Source organism: Sminthopsis crassicaudata, chromosome 5 (assembly GCF_048593235.1).
Source record: "Sminthopsis crassicaudata isolate SCR6 chromosome 5, ASM4859323v1, whole genome shotgun sequence".
NCBI classification, from domain to species: Eukaryota; Metazoa; Chordata; class Mammalia; order Dasyuromorphia; family Dasyuridae; genus Sminthopsis; species Sminthopsis crassicaudata.
Window position 1 is genome coordinate 140,658,483 of NC_133621.1, and position 26,319 is coordinate 140,684,801.

The 26,319-nt window shown below is 32.6% G+C and overlaps 1 protein-coding gene across 22 annotated transcripts in view; it reads left to right on the top strand.

Moving 5' to 3' along the window:
- NRCAM (neuronal cell adhesion molecule) overlaps nt 1-26,319 on the top strand; it is a 321,288-nt gene that overhangs the window by 179,778 nt on the left and 115,191 nt on the right. The window lies entirely within an intron of this gene.

Sequence of the window (26,319 nt, forward strand, 5' to 3'; positions counted from 1 at the left end):
AAAGAGCAAGAGGTTGAAGGGAATCTTTAATTCTGAAAGGTATATCAAAGGTAGATCACATGAGAAGTAGAGTTAAATCATGTCTTTAGTTTTCAATAGCAAAGAAAAAAAATGAAGTGTTCATACTGGCAAAAAATTAATTCTACTTTTAATAAATAGTTTAGCTATAGTTATTGGTTGAATATTTCAGAAAACAAAAATCAGGCTATTAGGGTTATGAGAGGGAATAATGTCTTTAGAAAGTGTTGAGTAGGATATGGTACATAAAACCCTGAGCAGACTCTACCCCCCACCTCCAGTAACGTTGTAGAAATTCTAATTCAGATTCATGCTTTGTGTATTCTTTAGTGTGTTACAATTAAACAATGGAGCATGCCAGACTATGCCACAGTGTTGATTAATGCATTCCTTGAATGTGTTGATTAATGTGTTCCTGGGATGCAGCCTTATGCCCTGACTGCACCTGAGGTGCTCTCTAATCAGCAGCGCTTAAGAAGCCGCTCCAATCACATTTGGTGTTTATGCATGTATATTTGTATAGGACTAGAGTGTCTGGAATTATTCTGTGGAAAAAATAAAAGTGAAAAGGCATTTTATATGAACAGTCTTCTCTTGCAATATATTCAAGTTTAGCAAAGAAATTACACGAGAGTCACTGAATTGAATGGATAATAATGCTTTGAATCTTTCAGAATATTTTTATCAATTTAATTCTTTTTTTCAATTATTCATATCTTTAGTTTTAAAAAGATTTTGATATCCAAATTTTCTTTTTTTTCCTCATTTAAGTATTATGGTACATAATAAGCATGTTGGAAGGCTTTTTAAAAACTAAAGTTGAATAATTGATAAAAAGTTTGCTAAATTCAAAATGAATAAATGACAGACTCAAAAAGTAACTGTTAATTTATTTATTTCAGTTAGGTAAATTCATAATCCTGAGAATAGTTTTATCTGAAAAGTCACTATTAATTCAATAATGTCAATTTGGAAGATATCTATAAGAGTGTTCCTGGGATTTGTCCTTTTTAATCAATGTCTTGGGTAAATACATAGATGGAATACTTATTGAAGTTTGATCAGACACAGCTTTGAGAGTAGATAACACACTGAATGTTGACAGATCTCAAAACATCTCAACTGGTGAGGAAATCAGCTTAGGTAAAAAATGTGTGATTTAATAGGGATAAATGAATAGTCTTATACTTGGTTAAGAAGTCAATTTCACAGGTGCAAGGTGAGTTCAAAATCTGTTTGACTAAAAAAGACTAGGAGGAATTTATAAGCTTAATGTGAAGTGTGATTAAAAAAAAAACCCAACACAACAAACTAATATCTTGGGCTATACAGAGCAAGAAAGATAGTCCCATTTTACTCTGCCCTCAGTGGATATATATATATATATATATATATATATATATATATATATATATATATATATATATAGGGTTTGGGGAACTACATTCTTTTAAGGACATTTATAAGCTGAAAGTGCCCTCAGATGAGGGCAAAAAAGAATAGACCCTTAAGCTCCTATCCAAGGATCAATTGAAGAAACTGGGCATGTTTAGCCTGAAGAAGAGAAGATTGGAGTAGAATAAGATAACTGTCTTCAAATATTTTCAGGACTACTTGTTTCCAGAGGATAGATAGAACTGGGTTCTGGGAGGGCTGTACAGAATGATAGCTCATTATAAGAAAAGCTTATTCATGAGAGTGATCCAAAAAGTAACAAGAGCTGTCTTGAGATGTGATGGATTCTCCCTCATTGGAAGTCTTTGGACAAAGACTAGGTGATTGACATTCTGTCAGCAACATTGCGGAAAGGATTCTTATTCTAGCATTCAGTTATCTATTCTATGAAATTTATATCAATTGGGACCTTCTCCTTGTCATCAAACTAAAGTTAATTCATCGTTAATCTGTTTCATTCAGAGATGCAACTTTTCCTTTTGTGTTATCAAATTCATACCAAACCAGTTTTTATACAATGCCGAGTACATTTTTGTTCCCATTTGTTGCAGATGCTAGAATTCTTTTGTTTGTTTTCAAACTTCCAAGCCCTGCGTTTCTGATTCTTTTTTGAGACTACATGGGTGAAGAGATGCTTATTCCCTTTCAGGAATACAAACAGGTAGACAGGAAATATAGGTATCCAATGACAGAAGTATTTCTGTTGCAGTGTTCATGAAAGGCAAGAGATTCCATCTGATATTTGATAATTAATTAACAAAAACTAAATAACTCTGAAGAAATGCGTGTATAAATATATAAATTTTTCATGTAGCACCACAAGTTATATGGGGAGGATGCAATTTTGGTCCAAATTTCTAAGTAATAGTAACACGTAAGATGTATTTAAGGAAACTAATTTTAGGAAGTTGCTTTTTGTTTTTGTTTTTTTGATCAGCAGAGAAGGCCTTTTAAATATGTGACAAGTTACAATAAGAAATGCATAGAAGAATGGTCTGCATTTGTGATTAGACATGCATTTCCCTTGGTCTGCTTAAATTCTGCAAGTATAGAAAGTATAAACAAAGGAGAACAGTGAACATAATTAATCCATTTTTTTTCCTATAAAGCTTTTGATACTGTATCACACAAAAGCTCTGCTTACAGAGACTGCTAGCATGGTAAAAGAAAGACCATAGAAGAAAAGAAAGGACAGTTCAAGACAGGGAGACAGAGAATGAGGGAAACAGAAAAAAAAATGGTTCCTCTACATTTCTGTTTATTTGCTGTATCTCACTGATCATTACGTCAATGCTGTTGATCAAATGGGATATTTTTTTTTGGAACCAAACATTTATTAAGAAGTCAATAAATACAATTAGATAAAACTACAAGATTCAAATAACCTGGAAAAATATATCCAAGTTTCAGGAGCACTGGAATATTCATCTTTATAATGTAACATTTCACTCTCATAAATAGTTTAAATATGGGTATGTTTTTTTTAACATTATTATCTACTTGAGGGCATGAAACTATCTTTGTTATTTGTTTTACATACAGCATAGTTAAATTCTAGTGACAGGAACACACAGCTGCAAAAATGACTTGAAGTATTCTCTTAGAGAAATAAGGAAATAGAGACTATAGTAGCAATTCAATTCTAGCCTAGAAAGCATTGAATAAATATTTGTTGAATTGAAGTTATCTATTGGATAATTATTGTACCTAAACTGTAAAGAGTCAATTCTAAAAACTTGCATCTACATTTGTTCCCTAGTTCCTACAAGGATACTTAGAATCACATTGTAAAAGTTTGTTTTTGTTTTTGTTTTTAGGTTTGGGTTTGGGGTTTTTATTTTAATGAGTTCTGTATGCTGATAGAAAATTATGAAGTATTGTTTTCTTTTTTAAAAAAATACCTATATTTTAACACAATGGACTCTTTCCAACCAACAATTAAATAGTATACACACACATACACATGTAGTCAGTCCTTCTCCTTCCCCCACTTTCTGTTTTGTTTCCCTCCCCCCTCAACCCATACTGGATTCAGAGACAAAAGATTTGGGTTCAAAACTATTTACCATTTAAGACAAATAAATCACTTAACGTTTTAGTCTAAAATTACATGAAGTAATACATGAGTGCTATTTAAATAGGATAGAAATCAGCAATTAATAGACAATGAAGGTAGGATTTGAACTAGGATCCAGACAGACAAATGATTTTAAAAAGAGGGAAGAAAGGGGGAAAATAAATAGATGCATCCTGGCAGAATACTTTATCAGTTTAAAGAAGGTTCATATAGGGAAATAATAGAGATGACTTCAGAATAGTAAGCAAGAGTCATTCAGACACTGCACTCCAGGTTAAGGATTGTGAACAATATACCCTTGGCAGAAGGAATCCATTGAAAATTTTTGAACGGGGTTGATATTGCAAAATAAGCAATCACTAAACTGTGGTGAAATTTTACATTGGACTAGGAGTAGGATGACTAGTTAGAATACTGTTGTCATAGTCAGACTTCTTATAATGGTGAACTAGACAACAGTAATGAAAGTTGGAATGGAAAAAGAAATTATGCAATACTTATAAGAATAAAATGCAACTAAAATTTAAGCTTTTAAACTGAATGTGTTTAAAATGTCTACCTTGTACTTGCTTGGTCTTTTTATTCAATTTAGCAGCAAAGTTTATATTTCACACTTCCATTATGCATAAGAACTTACTGGAGATACTAGTGGCTCTAGAGGAGAAATGTGATTTGTGATAATAAATTATTTCAGTTTATTTTCAGCATCCTTAAACTTTGTGAGAATGAAGGATTTTTCTTGAAGATGTGCCTTTGCCAGCAAGAAGAGAAATGATGTGATCAGCTATAACTGAGAGAGTTCATAGCTTTTAAAACTAAGAGATCAAGAACTAACATAAAATTGGGATGGGGTACAGAGAAAGAAGGAAGAGAAAGCATGTACACAAGTCAAACCGAAATTCTTTGCATAGAAAATAGTGAATATAAGAAGAAAATACCAAGGACGACAATAAAAGAAAACCGTACATAGCACTCAAAAGGATCATTAGAATCATTTCTGAAGTGATACTTTGGCCGATATCACTGGTTCTACACAGACAAATAACAAGGAAAAGAGTTGGAGTATTTTCTACTACGTTGAGTAGAAATTTAAAAAAAAACACGTTATTAATTTAGGAATATTTGCTAATAAATTGTAACATTCCCCCTAAGCATTTCTCATTCTTTCATATTTCTGGATCAAGGCAATTAAACCATAGGGAATATGCTGAGATTAATCACAATTTTCAGACTTAGTGTTGTAAAGTAAAACAGCAGGAATAGAAATTGTGTTACTTATAGATATGTTATGATCCCTAGCAGACCTTCTTACAATATATTGCATCAAGGAACTCCTCCATATAAAACATTGTTTTTAAAACTATAAATCTATAATTTTCTCAGTATATGATTCAGTGAAGAAGCTCTTTCTTCCAATGCAATCAGCCTCATTTTTGCTTCCTTTTGAGAATTTCCTGAGGGCAGTGAGAGATTTAAATGGTTACATAGTCCATGTATATATGAAAAGTAGGTCTTCTTGAATCTGAGATCAAGTTTATATTCACTACTAAATTCTGATTTCCTTGATGTTTTTAAGTTCCAAACTGTCCCTCCAGTCTTCTCTACCTTTGACAGAGATATAAAAATATATCTAAAACCATACTATTTATATTTCTATTTATCAGTTCTTTCTATGGAGGGAGGTAACATCTTCCTTCATAGGTTGTTTGTAATTGATTTGAGTATTTATAATACTCAGAATAACTTGCGTGTTTACAGTTATTTATATGGTTTCTTAGAATAAATGTAAAGTGTTATGCTAAGTGGCACAGTTGATAGAGTGCCAGGTCTGGAATCAGGAAGACCTAAGTTCAAATCAGGCCTCAGACATTTATTAGTTGTGTGACCTAGGCCATGTCATTTAAATACTTTTTTTCAGTTTTTTCATTTATAAAATTAGCTATGTAAGGAAATGTCACACTACTCCAATATTTTTGCTAAGAAACCCCCAAATAAGGATATGAGGAGTAGAACATGACTGAAATGATTGAATAAATAACAACATTTTTTTCTTGTTTATCCAAATCAAGTAAAAGGAAAACTGATCTTAATTTTCTAAAATGGAAAAATTCATTAACAAAAAAGGGTAATCAAGATGATGATTGGAGCAGCCAGCCTATATGTTTACATTTTTCATCTTCTGGAATCTTTATTAGAATTATCTATACTTTTATGAACAAATTATTTTCACATCTTGATAGACAATTGTAGTGTCCTATTTTTTCACTAAATATTACTGAGAAATGAGGGAGATGGAGTCAAGATGGGGGGATGACACATTTCTGAATTAGCTCTGGACCAGCAGAACCCACAAATATCGGGAGTGCAACAAATTATCAGCAGAAGATAATTTCGAAGATCACCAGAAAAGGTATGTTTCAATTGTAAATGGGAGGCAGACAGAGAAGCACAAACAGCTAAATACAAACACTAATGCAGACAGTGCAGAGTCTTGGGGCAGTTGGTTACTCTGCCCTGGCTGGAAGCCAGCAGATCAGCAGAGAGGTTATAAAACATCCAACACAAAACACAAAAAATAAAGTGAACCCCAAAATGGCAGAATCTCAGGGGACCTGGCCATGCCCACCCAGTCCCGGGAGTGAATCATCACTGACCCAGTGCAGTTAAGGCTGCTTGGAAAACCTCCCTGCCATAAAGGCAGACCTTAATTTAAAAAAAATGAGTAAAAAGGTAAGGAGGACTCTGATGATAGACAGCTTTTATGGTGAAAGAGAAGAACAGATTTCAAACCCTAAGGAGGCTAAAGGCAGATTGTTTCCAGATGAAGCCCCAAAAGGCAATATTACCCCATCACATAAGGCTCTCCTAGAAGAAATTAAAAAGGATCTTTAAAAGAAAGCTAGAAGAAAAATGGGGAAAGGCAATGAAAAAATTGCAAGAGGCTTTGGAAAAGGCATATAACTTATTGAAAGATAGATTTGATAAAATGGAAAAAGAAAGCACCCTCAGAAAAATAGAATTTATGAAACAGAAAAAAGAAAATAACTCCTTAAAAACAGAATTTGTGAAATGGAAAAAACAATTCCTAGAACAAAACAACTTGTTTAAAAATTCAATTGGACAAATACAAAAAGAAGTTTAAAAAAATTAAATGAAAATAATAATTCACTAAAATTCAGAATTGAACAAATGGAAATGAATGATTCAATGAGACAACAAGAATCAGTCAAGCAAAACCCCAAAAAATGAAAAAATAGAAAAAAATGTAAAATACTTAATTGGAAAAACAATCAAGCTGGAAAATAGATCTAGGAGAGGCAATCTAAGGATTATTGGACTCCCTGAAAAGTACATGATGAAAAAAAGAGCCTAGACATTATCTTTCAGAAAATCATCAAAGAGAACTGCCTGGATATCATAGAATCAAAAGGTAAAATGACCATTGAAAGAATTCACTGAATGCCTCCTGAAAGAGATCCCAAATTAAAATCTCAAGGAATATTGTGGCTAAATTTGAGAAGTATTGAACCAAGGAAAAAATATTATAAGAAGCTAGAAAGAAACAATTCAAGTACCAAGGAGACACAATATGGATTACTTAGGGCTTAGCAGCTTCCACTGGGCTTGGAATCTGATATTTTGAAAGGTGAAGGAACTTAGAGTCCAGCCAAGAATAAATTATCCTGCTAAACTGAACACCTTTCAGGGAAGAAGATGGGCATTCAATGAAACTGGCGAATTCCATTTATTTTTGATGAAAAGACCAGAGCTAAACAAAAAATATGACTTCCAAATATAGAACTCAAGGGAAACATAAAAAGGTAAAGTGAAAAAAAAAACTCTTGAGAACTGTATTTCTGTTATGGGTATACATTGAGAGTAAATGTATAATCTGATTTTACTGTTATAATATTAAAAAAGAAACCAGAGATGGAAATGGGATTGTAACAAAAAAAAAAGGGGGGGGGAAGTGGAGGTAAAATGAGGGAAATTGCATTTTAGGAAGAGGAAACATATTATAATTGAGGGAAAGAAGGAAGGGTGATGAATATTGTGTGAATCTTACTCTCATCAGATTTGGCCCAAAGAAAGAATGTTAAATATATTTGGTTTCACTGAGAAACATCTCTCATTATTATATTATATTATATTATATTATATTATATTATATTATATTATATTATATTATATTATATTATATTATATTATATTATATTATATTATATTATATTATATTATATTATATTATATTATATTATATTATATTATATTATATTATATTATATTATATTATATTATATTATATTATATTATATTATATTATATTATATTATATTATATTATATTATATTATATTATATTATATTATGTTATAGAAAAGTGGGAGGGGAAAGGAGCAAAGGGAAGGGGTAGGCTAAATAGAGGGGAAAAGAGAAATAGTAAGGGAAAGGTATTAGAAAGGGGGAGAGTCTCTAAAGGGGGAGGACTGCTTGAGGCAAGTAGTGCTAATAAGTATAATACTGAGGAGGAGGGCAAGGAAAAAAGGAAAGATAAAAGTATAATTTGGGGTTAATAAGATGTCAGGAAATACAGAATTAGTAGTTTTAACTGTAAATGTAAATAGAATACTAGAAAAACTAGATATGACAGATCTTTGGAGAAAATTGAATGGAGACAGAAAGGAATACATTTTCTTCTTGCAGGTCATGGAACCTATATTAGGACATAAAGATCTCAAAATGAAATGCAGAAAGGCAAAAATAGTAAATGCATTTTTTCAGATCATGATGCAATAAAAATTACATTCAATAAGGGGTCAGGGGAACATAAACCAAAAAGAAATTTGAAATGAAATAATCTCATCCTAAAGATTGAATGGGTGAAACAGCAAATCATAGACACAATTAATAATTTCATCCAAGACAATGATAATAATGAGACAACATACCAAAATTTGTGGGATGCAGCCAAAGCAGTAAGAGAGGGAAATTTTATCTCTCTAGATGTATATTTGCATAAAATAGAGAAAGAGAAGATTGACAAATTGGGCTTGCAACTAAAAAAAGCTAGAAAAAGAACAAATTAAAACTCTTCACAAAATATCAAACTTGAAATTCTAAAAATGAAAGGAAAGATAAATAAAATTGAAAGTAAAAAAAAACCTATTGAATTAATAAATAAAACTAAGAGTTAGTTTTATGAGAAAAAAAAAAAACAACAAATAGATAAACCTTTACTTAATTTGGTTAGAAAAAGGAAAGAGGAAAATCAAATTGTCTCAAAAATGAAAAGGGAGAACTATCCACCAATGAAGAGGAAACTAGAGCAATTATGAGGAGTTACTTAGCCCAACTTTATGCCAATAGATTTGACAAACTAAGTGAAATGGAGGAATACCTACAAAAATATAGATTGCCCAGATTAATAGAAGAGGAAATAAATTGCTTAAATAGTCCCATTTTAGAAAAGGAAATAGAACAATCTATTAATCAACTCGCTAAGAAAAAATCCCCAGGATCAGATATATTTACATGTGAATTCTACCAAATATTTAAAGAACAATTAACTCCAATACTATACAAACCATTTGGAAAAATAGGTAATGAAGAACTCGTACAAAATTCCTTTTATAACACAGACATGGTACTGATATCTAAACCAGGTAGGATGAAAACGGAAAAAGAAAATTACAGACCAATCTCCCTAATGAATGTTGATGCAAAAATCTTAAATAAAATATCAGCAAAGAGATTATAGATAATCATGTGGAGTACAAGCTAGAAGCTAGTTCCTTGGAGGGCTTCAGGTCAGCCAGAGTCAGAATAAATTAAAGTTCTTGGTTTTTAGGGGGAGAGGTGAAAGAGACAAATTGTCATGAAGCTTGCCAATGATCTCGCCTGGATTCTGGAGTCCAAAGTCACCAACTTCTCTCCTAGTCATCCTGAGACAAAAGTCACTCTGGCCTCTTTCATCCCACCCTCCAATCCTTGCCTATAATTATCTTAACACCAAACATTCAGCCAGCATCAATTGTGAGAAGAACCATTTATCCAGACATGTGCTAATAGAGTCATTCTCTCATATCAAATAGATAATTAGCATTAAGTGCTCAATCATCTGATTCAAGTGTGCCTATTCAGAGTTTTAGCCCTCTACATAGTCATCCCCAGGATAATATACCACAACCAAGTAGAATTTATACCAGAAATGTAGGGCTGGTTCAGGAAACTATTAGCATAATTGACTATATCAATAACCAGATTAACAAAAAACCATATGATCATCTCAAAAGATGCAGAAAAAGCATTTGATAAAATCCAACACCCATTCCTAATAAAAACACTAGAGTGTATAGGAATAAATTTCTTAAAACAATCAGTAGTAACTATTTAAAATCATCAGCAAGCATCCTATGTAATGGGGATAACTAGAACCATTCCCAATAAGATCAGGGTGAAACAAAGTTGCCCACTATCACCATTACTATTCAGTATTATTTTAGAAATCCTAGCTTTGACAATAGGAGAAAAAAAAAAGAGAGATTAAAGGAATTAGAGTAGGTAATGAGGAAACTAAAACTAAATTATCACTCTTTGCAGATATGATGATATACTTAGAGAACCCCAGAGAATCAATGAAAAAACTATTAGAAATAATCTACAACTTTAGCAAAGTTGCAGGATACAAAATAAATCCACATAAATCATCAGCATTCTTATACATCACTGACAAAATTCAACAGCAAAAGATACAAAAAGAAATTCCATGTAAAATAACTGTTGATAGTATAAAATATTTGGGAATTTATCTGCCAAGGGAAAGTCAGGAACTATTATATAAGCAAAACTACAAAACAATTTCCACACAAATAAAGTCAGATCTAAGCAACTGAAAAAATATCAAGTGCTCATGGAGAGGTCGAGTGAATATAATAAAGATGACAATACTCCCTAAACTGATCTATTTATTTATTACTATACCAATCAAACTCCCAAGAAACTATTTTACTCATCTAGAAAAAATAGCAACAAAAACTCATCTGGAAGAATAAAAGGTTAAGAATTTCAAAGGAATTAATGAAGAGAAAAGCAAATGAAGGTGGCCTACTGTACCATATCTAAAACTGTATTATAAAGCAGTGGTCATCAAAACCATTTGGTACTGGCTAAGTTGATCAGTGGAATAGGTTAGGTTCACAGAACAAAAATAGCCAATGACTATAACAATCTAGTATTTGACAAACCCCAAGGCCCCACCTTTTAGGATGAGAATTCAGTATTAGACAAAAACTCCTGGGAAATTTGAAAACTAGTATGGCAGAAAGCATAGACCCCATCTAACACCATATACCAAGATAAGGTCGAAATGGGTTCATGATCTAGACATAAAGAATGATATAATAAACAAATTAGAAGAATATAGGATAGTTTACCTCTCAGATTTGTGAAGGAGGAAAGAATTTGTGACCAAGGAAGAACTAGAGATCATTATTGATTACAAGTAGCTAATTTTGATTACATTAAGTTAAAAAGTTTTGTACAAACAAAACTAATGCAGACAAAATTTGAAGGGAAGGAATAAACTGGGAAAACATTTTTTTACATCCAAAGGATCTGATAAAGACCTCTTTTCTAAAATATATAGAGAATTTACTGAAATTTATAAGAAAGCAAGCCATTCTCCAATTGATAAATGGTCAAAGGATGTGAACAATTTTCAGATGAAGAAATTGGAACTATTTCTAGTCATATGAAAAAGTCCTCCCAATCACTATTGATCAGAGAAATGCAAATTAAGACAACTCTGAGATACTACTACATACCTGTCAGATTGGCTAAGATGACAGGAAAAGATAATGATGAATATTGGAGGGGATGTGGGAAAACTGGGACATGATACATTGTTGGTGGAACTGTGAATGAATCCAGCCATTCTGGAGAATAATTTGGAACTATGCTCAAAAAGTTATCAAACTGTGCATACCCTTTGACCCAGCAGTACTACTATTGGTCTTATATCCCAAACAGATTCTAAAGGAAGGAAAGGGACCCACATGTGCAAAAATGTTTGTGGCAGCCCTTTTTGTAGTAGCAAGGACCTGGAAACTGAATGGATGCTCATCAATTAGAGAATGTATTGAATAAAATATGTTATATGAAAATTATGGAATATTATTATTCTATAAGAAATGATCAGCCGGTTGATTTCAGAGAGGCCTGGAGAGACTTACTGATGCTAAGTGAAATGAGCAGAACCAGAAGATCTTTAAATATGGCAACAACAAGACTATACATGAATCAATTCTGATGGAGGTGGATTTCTTCAACATTGAGATGATTCAAATCAGTTCCACATGTTCAGTGATGAAGAGAGGAATCTACACCCAAAAGAGAACCATGGGAATTGAGTGTGGAACACAGAATAGCATTCTCACCCTCTCTCTTTTTTTTTTTTTTTTTTTTTACCCTCTCTTCTTGTTATTTGCTTGCATTTTGTTTTCTTTCTCAGTTTTTCTTGTTTCTTCCTTCTTGATCTGATTTTCCTTGTTCAACAAGATAAGTGTATAAATATGTATACATATATTGTATCTACTATGTATTTCAATATATTTAACATGTATTAGAGCTAGAGGAAGGGATGGGGGGAAGGAGGGGAAAATTTAGGTGAAAATTACCCATGCATATGCTTGGTAAATAAAAAGCTTTAATAAAAAAATTACTGAGATCAAAGTATGTTCTTAAAGATCCTCTTCTTACAAGGAGATTCCTATTCATATGAATAGGACCATATCATATCAACCATAAGATATGAAAGATGTAAGCACAGAAATAGCTTTGGTAATTTCTCCACTGATTTCAAATAAGTCATAAAACAGTAAAATATGAGAGGAATTCATGAATGTCATAGAGAATATCCTGTGAATAATCCATATGAAGTTAATGGTAAAGTCCTACAGATGCTTCTGCCTATGGATAATGTTTTGCTGATTGAATAAAGTCTCCCTCACTGATTAACATAGTCACTCAAAAAATAATTATAACAATCTACAGAAGAAAAACTGACTGGATGAAAAATAGTTATTACCTCAATAATGGCAGGTAGTCATATGAGTGATTGGAGAATGATCTGGAACCAAACCTGAATAAGAGAAAAAAGAATGGGTCAGTATGTTTGAAATTTTGCAGCATTTTGAATGATCTTGAGATGTTTCCTAAAACAAAAACCCCAAGTGTTCTCCCAATAATGCTGTCTGTCTGTGAGTCATAAAACACTATGATTCTGGAAGAATCAAAATTGCTGATGATCCAAAGGACAACAGAAAGACACTTGGTAGGCATAAGTAGACTAAAATATATTACCAGTGACTTGGAAGTGAGAAGTAATGTAAATGATATTTAAAGAAAATGAAAATAGTGAAGGATAACTGACAGACATTCCAAATATGTGTATACTTATAAAATATATGTGTGTTTAAATACAGAGCAGAAAGGGGCTAGACTGATTTTCTAATCCCATCCCCTCATTCTGCAAGTGAAGAAATATTGAGTGTAAAGAGAATAAGTGATTTCCCCAAAATTACACAATTAGTAAATGGCAGAGGCAAGATTAGAACTCAGATTTTCCAATTCCCTTTCCAATTCAATACCCTTTCCATTGTGAGTCCTTTATAGAGGATTTGCAAGAAACCATGTATAAAAATCACAGAAAATGAAAAAGGACAAATGGATTGTAATCTGCATTGATAGAGAGAGAACCCATACTGAAGAATCGCAGATCCATCTAAGTCTCCTGATGTTTTTTCACTTACAGAGAATAAATCCAAATTTGTACTATCTTCCACTAGGCATCATCAGACCTGAAGTCAAGAAGACCTGAGCCCAAATCTAGATTGAGACATTTACTAGCTATGTGAACCTGTGCAAGTTACTTACCACTGTTTCCCCGTGGTAAAATGGGACTATCAATGACACTTATCTCACAGGGTTGTTGTAAGGAGCAATTGATAATATTTGTAAAAAAGTGCTTAGTATAGTGCCTTGCACAGAGTAGGCATTATATAAATGCTTATTCCTTTTCTGCTTATTCTAGAATTGTTGTATGGTTGTGGATAGAAATACATGCCTAAATTTCTCCAGTTTCCTTCTGAAGCTTGTATTAGCTAGTTCTTGATTAATCTCAGTGCTTTATAGGTGCCTAGTTACCAATCCTTCTTTAATGGTCTCTTTCATGGAAATTGTATTAATAGAGGAAATATTATATCTTTAAATTATTTCTTGGTTTTGAACTTAAAAGAGATACTTGATTTGTTCAGCATGGCTAATTTTTTTTCATCAATGCAGTTCTCCAAATCTCAATGCCTTAGTGGAAGTTTTATAAATTTGTATATATATTTTCAAAAATCATTACTTGGTAGCCATAGTTCTGATGGTGAGACTCCCCAGACTTCCCTAAGCTGGTCCTCAGACATCTAACAGACTGTTACTTAAAGCTGTTGCTTAGCAGGATTTGCCAGAGCATTCAATCCAATGAACTCCCAAGACAAAATGAAGATTCATGAGTAAAATAGTGGATTCATTTTGTACAAATGTCTGTATAAACTCTACAATTATATTAATGTTTTCTGCCTTGCATTATTCCAAAGCTGACATCTAAAAGACTGACTTCAATAATGGAATTAACTTTATCATCTCTTATTTATTTTACTTCTGGTAAGAGAAATGGAAAGTGCTTATTAGAACTGGAACTGGAAAACAATGTATACCTTCATTTTAAATTATTCAAATTGCATAGTATTCTTTGCAAATGATTAGAGGATTATTTAGCATTTTAAATTCTTGCTGGTTACTTCATCTTTTCTTGAAATACTGTATGTTTCCTGTAATTTTTTTTTTATATCTGTTATGTTAGAATTAGCTTTTCTGAGCTCTAAGTTAAACTTCCATCAGTTTTCCTTTTTTTATGCAAATGATTAATCAAAAACAATTCATTTTTATTACCTCTTGTGACTCAGTGGAATATATATATATATATATATATATATATATATATATATATATATATGGAAATAAACATTACATTCAAAAGGAATTTAAATGCTGGATTAAAAGGAGAAGAAAAGACATTCTTAAAATAAAATTTGCATCCCTTACTAACCTGTTTTTATTTACTTCTGTGGGAAAGAGTTATTGGTGATTAAATAAAATTATTTTCCTAGGTGGGCTTCTAGTAGTCCCAAGGCCTTGTTGTATTGTACTACCACAGAGTCAGCATTATGATTTTGGTCTTAAAAGAAAGAAGAAAAGATAGCAAAGGATCACTAGCTATGGAAATAGAGCATATGATATGTTTTTCTTGTCTATTACATTATTTCTGCTTTCAACTCTTTCTGATTCCCCTAATGATGTAAAACCATTCACACTTCATGGCTTCCTCCATTTGACATAATTCTTTCTGGTCTCATATTCCATCAATACTGGAAAGATGTGGCAGATAACTTACTTCCCCTAAGGCAGGAGTTCTTGAGTTGGGTGGCATGAATATAAGAATATTATTTTGATAAGTATATTTCTCTATAATTGGTTTCCTTTGTAGTCCAGTGGGTTCTATTTATGCATTAAAATATATTTATCAGAATATGTACAGAACATCTGCTCTAATAGATTTATTCTGGCTTCTGTCTCTTCCCATTTGCAAGTATATGATATATGTGAAAAAAATGACCTTTCTTCTAAATAAATGTTTATGATACAGTTAGCATCTGGGGTATTCCATGGCATCATTCATGAAAGATGAATTGATTTAATTTAAAATTATATGTTTTAGTGTCTTCTCCATTGAGATAGCCTCCTTCAATATTTAATGATCAAATTAACACAAATAATCAGAATATTGTCTAGAGCAATATATTTTTCTATAGTTTTTTTTTTCTTTTAGCCACGTCTACATGATGGCCAACAGATGTTTTTAGAAAGGAATAAATTGGTACATGGGGCAGTAGTTTCTCAACAGTAAGGCTTGTTTCTAGTGAAACATTTTGTGAAAGCCCATATGGCCTCCTACAAGGAGAAAGTTATTGGCCAAAATGATTAATTAGTCACTTCTCAGGGGACCACAGACTTTCGGTTTGCCTTTTGATTGGTTGTCAATTTGATGTATATAAATGACAAATAAGTCCACATACTCAAAGTAAAAGCTTTTAACTGCTTAGATCAGTCTCCTGTTCATCAACAACAAGTTTGCAGATAGAGAGATATAGATTATAGCTTTAAGGTAGTGTGTAGGATAACACTTGAGTGCTGATCCCACATACTCATCTTATATTAATGTACATCATATTGTTCTAAACATTTGCCCTACATAGACATGGCCTGAAATTTTTTTGTTTAGTAGATTGGCTTCTGTAGTTATTTTGTGTTTCTTGCTTGGTGTAGTTTGATTTTGTTATTTGTTTGCAGCATTTTACTCATCATTGTGTTTCTGAAAGAAACCGTATTATTCTCAATACAGACCTGAAATATATTATTTTTGGACATGATGACTGTTTATATGATTTAGTAAGAATAATATGAATTTTAAAAAGTGACTAGTATTTAGTGTAGTGATGGGATTAATGGGAGAGGAAAGAATGGTTCAAAACATGCTGGTCCTCAAATCTTTCCCTTTTGTGTCTCCCATTACCCCAACTCAGTTTAATCTTCAAGTGCTTGGTGCCTAAATAGTAATGATCTTGGTACAAGTTCATTTTCAGAATATGGATGAAATTGGATTTATAATTTCATTAGCATTATTTCCAAATGGAGAAACTCACTTTTCTATGAAGGTTTAACACCTTCTCTCTAACATGTAATCTTAGAAAGTTGCCTTAATCTCTGAGAGGTTTATGAGAGATAATAGATTCCTACAACTTATTATATCTTAGTTAACAAAATATGAAAAAACTAGTAGAAATGGAAAAATAAAATAATTTAGTTAATTTGATGCTTAGTGGAAAACTAGATTGACTGATATTTTCCCCTTTCCCTCATTAAAATGAACAGATTTTTATATCATATACACATACTATTTGAAAATTTGGGATGATGCTTTGCCAAAATCTTTACAATAATGGATGTTATATGTGTAATTCTGCACCTGAAATGCTTTTTAAGTAAAGGTTTCAGCTAAGGCATATCATTGGGTTATTTTGGTGGGATTTAATTGCTTTTTTCCTCTGAAATTTTCCAGATAAATAGGTACCCTCAATTCGTTATTTTATATAACCTTAAAATCCAGGTTTTGTGTTCTGAGACAGTTCTAGCCTAAATGATATAATCTGTTTTAGGCACTTTTCCTTTTACCTGACAATCTCCTTTCCTCATCGTTAGATCTCTCAGCCTCCCCATACTCATGCATTTTATGGAAGATGGTTATTTCCTTGTTAACTAATCTTTACTGAGGAACTAACTGATCTCTGCTTTGGGTATAATCTGCATTTTAATAGTGGGTTCTTTAAGGTAAAAAGCTTAAGAAATACAAAGGATCTAGTATTCGGAATTCAGAGAGTGGGTCTGGTATTTTAATCCAGGGGAATATTGCCTGATGTTCCTTGAGTGACACCACTTAAGTACACACCTCACCCAGAGTGTAACTTTAGTGATGGTTTAACAGGACAGCTAATATAAATATGTTTATCATTAAAATTTACATATTGTAATGAAGATTCCTTCTTTAAGCTTCTGAAAGAATATTCAAAAAGAGAATTATTGCCATGAATTCTAATTGAAATGGACACCCAGAATGTTAAAACTATGAAAAATTTTAGCGATCTCCTGGTTCAAGCACTCCTTTTACAAATATAACTACTGAGGCCCAGAGAGGTGAATTATTTGTTCAAAGTCCCCAAACTTGTTAATAGCTGATGTGAGACAGGAATCAATCTTCTGAGTCACAGTTCCGTGTTTTTTTAATGATTTTTATGGCTCTATGATTCCATAAATATTGAATTGCAAAATATTTAATTTCAGATATGGGAGTTTTGTTTTTATTCTGAGGCTCTCAAAAAAGATAAAACCAATCAAATTGCTGATGGGTGAGCTCAAATAATTCATATTAGTTATAAGTAAAATCCAAAATTACCTAGATTTAAAGTTTAAAATTCTAAACTAATATTTATTTGTCAAGTTTATTGCCAAATTCCATTAACAGGCATAAAGGGTACTTTAGCCCTAGATTGCCTTTGAACCCCACCTCCACTTTTTACAATCGAAAGAAATGCTTTCATCTCCCTTGTGAATGAACAAATGTAGCATTTGTACTTAGTAGAACTTCTATTTACAAAGAACAGAAACTGTTCTCATAGTCTTTGTGAAGTATGTCACTATGAGCCCTTTAACTTGCATCCTTGTGAAGTGAGTATTCTCATTACAAACACATGCTTTGTTTAGTCAAAAGTTAATCATAAGTTTACAAAGGCTGATTGGGCATTTGGTCTGTGACTAATTTCTGGCACCAACACTGAAGAGGCTGTGAGGAACTAGATCAGCCACACATATTTTAAGTAGAAATGCTGTGTCCTCAAATATCATATATTTGCCTAGTTCTCACTTTTGGATTGAAAGAATGCATTGCTTGAGAGGTGACCACGCTAATTCCAAGAAACACCAAGGTTTCTGCCAAAGTCGCAGCTGTTTCTACACTGGCAAAAGGAAGCATAGAAAATTATTTGTGGGAAAAAATGTAATATATTCTCTGTAGTTGTTTAGTAATCCATTCCATTTACTACTACACAACCAGAATGAAATAGACTGATTAGAATTCTAGCATCTTCACTGTTTCTACATGATGGGTTTTGTGGATAATAACATTTGTTCGGGGGGTTACCTACTATCAGAGCAAACCTCATTATAAGCAGAGTAAATTGCTTACATGCTGTGATTCCGTGATTCCAAGGATACTGTGAATGACTGTTGTCCCCCAAAGTACTTCCTCAATTTGTCATCTAGTGTCTGAGATGCTTTCACTAAAATTTTCTTTAAAATTCCAACAAAATGTAATCTCTTGAGTGTAGAGATTTTGTTTTTGTCTTTCTCTCCAGTTGTCCAGAACAGTGGTTTACATATAATAAATGCTTAATAGATGGTTGTTGAATTGGTTTGATCTCTAAGAGTGATAAAAAGCTGAATGATTCCATTATTTGTGCATTATTTTTAACGAGCCTGAGATATTGTTTTTTAGGCAGCTATGCACAGTAAATAGAACACACAACATGGAATCAGAGAGACATGAATTTAAATCCAGCCTCAAATACTCAACTAGGTGTGTAACCCTGAGAAAGTGATTTTATTGCCTCAGTTTCCTTAACTGTAAAATGAAGATAATAATAGCACCTACCTCCCAAGATTTTTGTGAAGATAAAAATATTTGAAAATTGTTTAACATATAATGGAATCTTAATAAATGTGTGTTCCCTTCTTCCTTATGAGTAAGGTTTACTACAGGAATAGGAGAGTCCTTAAGTTTAATAGGAGAAAAAATTATTTTATTTTGGAGATATTGGTTTTGAGGAACTAACAGGTAGATTTATCTAGAAGACAGTAGTTCATAAGGATTGGAGACTCAAGAAAGAATCAGAATTAGAGATATTTAACTAGTGGGCAGAATAACTAAATGAAGAATTAAGAGCCTCTCTCCTGATTGGGAAGCTCTACTCAAATTTATCCAGAATCTCTCACCCTTTTCTCTTTTTTGAACAACATCTATAAAAGCAGTATATGAAATGTCTACTTGGGGATTCATACTGAAGTCACTGGTAGAGCAAGATGCAGATATGTGGAGAGATTTAAGTGTCGGGACTATCTGTGACACATGAACTATGTGACTTGGGGCAAATTGTTTAATTTTTCTTCATCTCCATTTACCCCATCTGCAAAATGGGGATAAGGATACTTGCAATATCCATCTAATACTGCTTCTGTGAGGATCTAACAAGACAACAGGTAAAAAAAAAACACTTTGAAAACCTTAAATTATTATGTGAATGACAGAAATTATCATTTTTATCATCATCATCATCGTTGTTTTCATGTGAAACTCCTGACCTCAAAAGCAGCTTTCAGATCCAGTTTCTGCACTTTATTTCCTCTGGTCTGAATAAAATCTGGAAAACACAGCAATGGAGATGACTTTACCAAGAGGGACCAACTATTCTGCAAAACTTGCATTGCCAGAAAGAAAGAAATATGCTTCTATCTGGTAAGATAGGTACTTGCCCACAGAACATATAAACTATATATATAATTTCATCTTTTGAATGGTTCCATCTTACACTGTACACCTTGAGGAGGAAAGAGGACTGTGTATTATTTTTCTTAGGATATTCCAGAAATCTTAGTGTTCTTAGCAGCCTTCATAATTGTTAGGATTACTAAGTGAGAACTGAGGTTTTCTGGACAATTACAAGGTGAGAACTCAGGTTGACTTGATAGAGGGGGCAAGCTATTGGCTGGGGTGGTTCTTCCCAGAAGCCCTTGCATTATCCCACGCCCATTCTCTGGGAGAATAAAAGAGAGGACTCCCAGAGACAAGAGAAAGACTCTGAATTGCATCAGGCTTGACGGAGCTCTCTACAGGAAGGGAAGTCACTTCTTTGACAAGAGTTAACAGCAACTGCCTGGAGACAACGGTTCGTTCAGGAAGAAGAATCTGTCGGAGAGATTTGAGTAGAAGACACAGCAGATCTCTTCCCAGAGAGTGATCCGGCAGCTTCTAGAGACGACAGCTCGTTACACATAATTTCTTCAAAATAGAAATGCTACAAACTTACAAAAATAATCCTTAATCTAATTATTTCTGTTCCTTTCACACTTAAATAGTTATGTGAGGTTTTAAAAATAATTCATTTTTATTATTACTTTTAACACAATGTCTTTCTGCAGTGAGTAGGGTGACACTTTCTGAATGACCTTTTCTCAGACTTGTGAATCAATAGATGAAATTCTGCTTGGCCATATTAGTCACTTGATCTGTGTCTATAAGACTTTTTCTTTCAAGGTGACACCAAAAATGTCTTGTAGACATCAAAACTTCATTCTTTGGGTGATGGTAAGGCTGGGATTACATATGCAATCTTTTCAGGCACTGAGAAGCAGTTGATGAAATTTTCTACAAAATTCAAAAATCAACCAAAATGATGTAAGTTGCTTAAAAATCAGTATTTTAAAATTTTAAATAATTAAAACTCCAAATGTTCTTTTTTGAAGTTTGTAGTATTTGTACTTTTGAAGTTAAAGTTAAAAACTACACTAAAATTTCTGGGACATCTCATATTTATTATAAAGCTACTGCAATTTAATGTCTTATTATACATTATATTTTAATTTACTGCTTATTAGAATATTTACCCATGTTATATACTTTCAGTGAAATGTTTGTAGTCAATTTGCCCATACTTTGGATCCCCATCCTCCCTTCTGCATTAACCAGATGCTAATCAATGCAGAGAAAATACAGTGTAATTCAACCTTATAAAGGACCCCTGCAGATCCTTTATAATTATTTTTAAAAAGTATCCACATAGCATAGGATGTATGAAGAAGCCTAAGCTTCTCTTAAGGGCATAAGAAGGCATTACTTAGCTAAGAGAAGTACAGAAAGAGGTGTCTAGGAGTTTAGTAAAACTTCGAGCAACTCTTCTTCCTTGTGTCCAGAGGACAGGCAACTGACCTGCTTAGTAGTCCAGGAGAGAATACCTAGCCTTGGGTTACACAAATGAACTTATTAAGCGGATTTACAAAGTGAGTTTGGTTAATCAAAAGGGAGGAGAATGAAAAGAGGTTTTCTTATTCCATCTTTGATAGCATGCTGGACAATTAGAAATGTCATTTTCACTCTGCCATTGTAGCCCTCAGTTGGGGTCAACTATATGAACTAAAATACAGCTGGTGGTTTGAAGCAATAAGGCTGTTAATTAGCCAACAGGGAATAGAAACTCTAAGAAGAGGATTTTTATGTTCTCCAATCCAGCCTGGTGCCTGTTCTATTACATTGACCTAGATATCTAAACTTATATACACTAGATTTCTGTAGCTAGATCCAAGATTTGACTTTATTTTATCATAATATTCGTTTGACTTAATAATGATTTAGCATTATTTCCTTTTTTAGGGGAAATATTGGTTTCAGAAAAGGGCAGAATTTTTGGATAAGTAGGATTAAATAATGTGTTATCAAGGAAAATGTAAGTTAGAGCCAGAACATGTTAGGCTTTATCAGTCAAGATAAGAAGTTTTTGTTTTATCATCTGAGAATAGGGAGTCACTCCCTATTTTTGAGGCTTTTGAGCAAGAGAATGACACTACAATTGTAAATTAAGAAGACTATTTGGGCAGCTATATAAAGCGTAGGTAGAAGCATGGAGAAACTAAAATCAGAGAAAACAGTTAGAAAGCTTTTAAAGTAGTCCAAGTGAGAAGCCTTGAACCAGAGGCAAAAAAAAAAATCGATTAACATACTATGACAGTAGTCTAAGTGAGAGGTAGTAGTGGGAATACATAAAGGGAGGGTAGATTAAAAAGATATTGTAGAGATTAACAGAGGAGGAAGTAAATTACTTAAATAGTCCCATTTCAGAAAAAGAAATAGAACAAACTATTAATCAACTCCCTAAGAAAAAAATCCCCAGGACTAGATGGATTTACATGTGAATTCTACTAAATATTTAAAGAATAATTAGTCCCAATGCTATATACATTATTGGAAAAAATAGGGAATGAAGGAGTCCTACCAAATTTCTTTTATGACACAGACATGGTACTGATACCTAAACAAGGTAGGTTGAAAACAGAGAAAGAAAATTATAGACCAATCTCCTAATGAATATTGATGCAAAAATCTTAAATAAATATTAGCATAAAGATTACAGAAAATCATTCCCAGGATAATACACCATGATCAAGTAGGATTTATACCAGGAAACTGTTAGTATAATTGACCATGTTAATAACCAAATTAACAAAAACTATATGATCATCTCAATAGATACAGAAAAAGCATTTGATAAAATCCAGCATCCATTCCTATTAAAAACACTTGAGAGTATAGGAATAAATGGACTTTTCCTTAAAATAATCAATAGCATTTATTTAAAAGCATCAGTAAGCATCATATGTAATGGGAATAAGCTGGAACCATTCCCAATAAGATCAGGAGTGAAACAAGGTTGCCTACTATCAAAATTACTATTCAATATTGTATTAGAAATGCTAGCTTTGGCAATAAGAGTGGAGAAAGAGATTAAAGGAATTAGAGTAGGTAATGAGGAAACCAAATTATCACTCTATGCTGATGATATGATGGTATACTTAGAGAACCCCAGAGATTCTACTAAAAAGCATTAGAAATAATCCACACCTTTAGCAAAGTTGCAGGATACAAAATAAACTCACATAAGTCATCAGCATTCTTATATGTCACTAACAAAATCCAACAGTTACAGTTGCAAAGAGAAATTCCATTTAAAGTAACTACCAATAATATAAAATATTTAGGAATCTATCTATCTGCCAAGGGAAAATCATGGAACTATATGAGCAAAACTAAAAAACACTTTCTACACAACTAAAGTCAGATCTAACCAATTGGAAAAATATTAAATGCTCTTGGATCAGGGTGAGCAAATATAATAAAGATGACAATACTACCTACAGTAATCTATTTATTTAGCTCTATACCAATTAGACTATTTTAATGACCTAGAAAAAATAACAACAAAGCTCATATGGAAAAAAAAAGATCAAGAATTTCAAGGGAACTAATGAAAAAAAAATCAAATGAAGGTGGCCTAGCTGTACCAGATCTAAAATTATATTATAAAGCAGCAGTTACCAAAACCATTTTGTATTGGCTAAGAAATAGATTAGTTGATCAGTGGTATAGGTTAGGTTCAAAGGACAAAATAGTCAATAATTTTAACAATCTAGTGTTTGACAAACCCAAAGACCCCAGCTTTTGGGATAAGAACTCACTGTTTGACAAAAACTGCTGGGAAAATTGGAAATTAGTATGGCAGAAACTAGGCTTTGATCCATACTTAACACCGTATGCCAACATAAGGTCAAAATGGGTTCATGACCTAGGCATAAAGAATGAGATTAAAAATAAAATTAGAACAACATAGGAAAGTTTACCTCTCAGACTTGTGGAAGAGGAAGGAATTTATGACCAAAGAAGAACTAGAGATCATTATTAATCACAAAATAGAAAATTTTGATTATATCAAATTGAAAAGTTTTTGTACAAACAAAACTAATGCAGACAAGATTAGAAGGGAAGCAATAAACTGGGAAAACATTTTTACAGTCAAAGGTTCTGATAAAGGCCTCATTTCCAAAAAATATATATAGAACTGATTCTAATTTTAAAGAAATCAAGCCATTCTCCAATTGATAAATGATCAAAGGATATGAATAGACAATTCTCCGACAAAGAAATTGAAACTATTTCTAGCCATATGAAAAGGTGCTCCAAGTCATTATCAATCAGAGAAATGCAAATTAAGACAACTCTGAGATACCTGTCAGATTGTCTAGAATGATAGGGAAAGATGTTGCAGAATGTTGGAGGGGATGTGGGAAAACTGGGATAGTGATGTATAATTGGTGGAATTGTGAATACATCCAGCCATTCTGGAGAGCAATTTGAAACATGCTTAAAAAGTTATGAAACTAAGCATACCCTTTGATCCAGCAGTTTTACTACTGGGCTTATATCCCAAAGAGATTTTAAAGAAGGGAAAGGGACTTGTATATGCAAGAATGTTTGTGGCAGCCCTCTTTAATAGTGGCCCCAAACCGGTAACAAAGTGAATGCCCATCAATTGGAGAATGGCTGAATAAATTGTGTTATATGAATATTATGGAATATTATTGTTCTGTAAGAAATGACCAGCAGGATGATTTCAGAAAGGCCTGGAGAAACTTACATGAACTGATGCTGAGTGAAACAAGCAGGATCAGGAGACCATTATATACTTCAACAACAATATTATATGATGCTCAATTCTGATGGACATGGACATCTTCAACAATATGATGAACCAAATCAGTTCCAATAGAGCAGTATTGAATTGAACCAGCTACACTCAGTGAAAGAATTCTGAGAGATGACTATGAACCACTACATAGAATTCCCAATCCCTCTATTCTTGTGCCCCTGCATTTTTGATTTCCTTCACAGGTTAATTGTACACTATTTCAAAGTCTGATTCTTTTTGTACAGCAAAATAACTATATGGATATGTATACATATATTATATTTAACTTATACTTTAACATATTTAACATTTATTGGTCAACCTACCATCTGGGGGAAAGGATAGGGGGAAGGAGGGGAAAAACTGGAACAAAAGGTTTGTAATTATCAATGCTGAAAATTTACCCATGCATATATCTTTTAAATGAAAAGCTATAATAAAAAAAAGATATTGTAGAGATAGAATTGACAATATGTGAGGAAGAGAGGGAATAGGCAGGAACAATTCCAAGATTTTGAAACTGAGTGATTAGAAGGTGAATCTATTAACAGATGTAGAGAAGTTGAGAAGAGAGGCAAGTTTAGAAGGGAAGTAAGTTATTGAGCTTAGGACATGTTGACTTGGAGATCCTCACAGCACATCCAAGTGGAAATTTCTAACAGGCAGATAAATATGTGGATAGGGGACAGGTTGTGGGGTTTGTAAAATACATTTGAAAATATTTTGCTAAGAAATCATTTGCTAATCATTAACACTATTGAATCAGATGAACTCACTAAATGAGTTTTTTTTTTTTTTTTTTTTTTTTTTTTTTTTACTTTTGGTTTGATTATTGCACTATAGACAGAATGCTGAATTAGCACTCAAAATTGGAAAACTAGTTTCAATACTTTCAATGACTTCCTCTTTCACTTTTTTTTTTAAAGATGAACTTAATGAGGCAACAAAATAATTGTCAGCAGTATTTTCATAATAAATAGTTAATGATATATTTTTTTAAGTTTTTTACATTTTACTATTTCAAAATAACCAAGATTTCATCATGGTGGCCAGATTTTCCACCAAGACAAATCTTTACCATTCCATAACTCAACATGTGTTTGTTTTAACAGGAGCTATGACAAAACAAGATCTTATGACTAACAATGGAAGGAAAACTTTCTGAGATAGCTGTATAATTCCTTAGAGAAAAGTCTATACCTGAAACTATACTTATATCTATAAATAAGCATTGTTCCAGGTTTAGAGGATACAAATGATAAAAATAATAATTGATAGAGCTTTGAGGTTTTCAAAATGCTTTACATATATTTCATGATTTTATCATCACAACATCCCTGTGGGGTAGATGCTATTATAATCCCCATTTTATAGATGAAGAAACTGATATTAATTCAAAATACTCCATGCCAAGGGATGGACTGGATAAAGGGCAGATAATGAGTCTTATTTGGACATGTGAAATTTGAGAAGTCTATAGAACATTCTATTCAAAATATCTACTAATGGTTCATAATGTGGGATTTGATTTCAGGAAAGAAACAAGAATCTGGAGTTATCAGCTTAGAGACAGCTAAGCACATGAGTACTGAAGAAGACATCAAGTAAGAGAATATAGAGAGAAAAGAGAAGGTGGTTAAGGACAGAGCTTTGTGATAGCTACAATTAGTGGATATGTCTTGAATGATGACACAGTACAAAAGATCAGGAAGAAGTCATTTGCCTTCTTTATATGAGTAGATATTGTGTTCCCCTAGTAGAA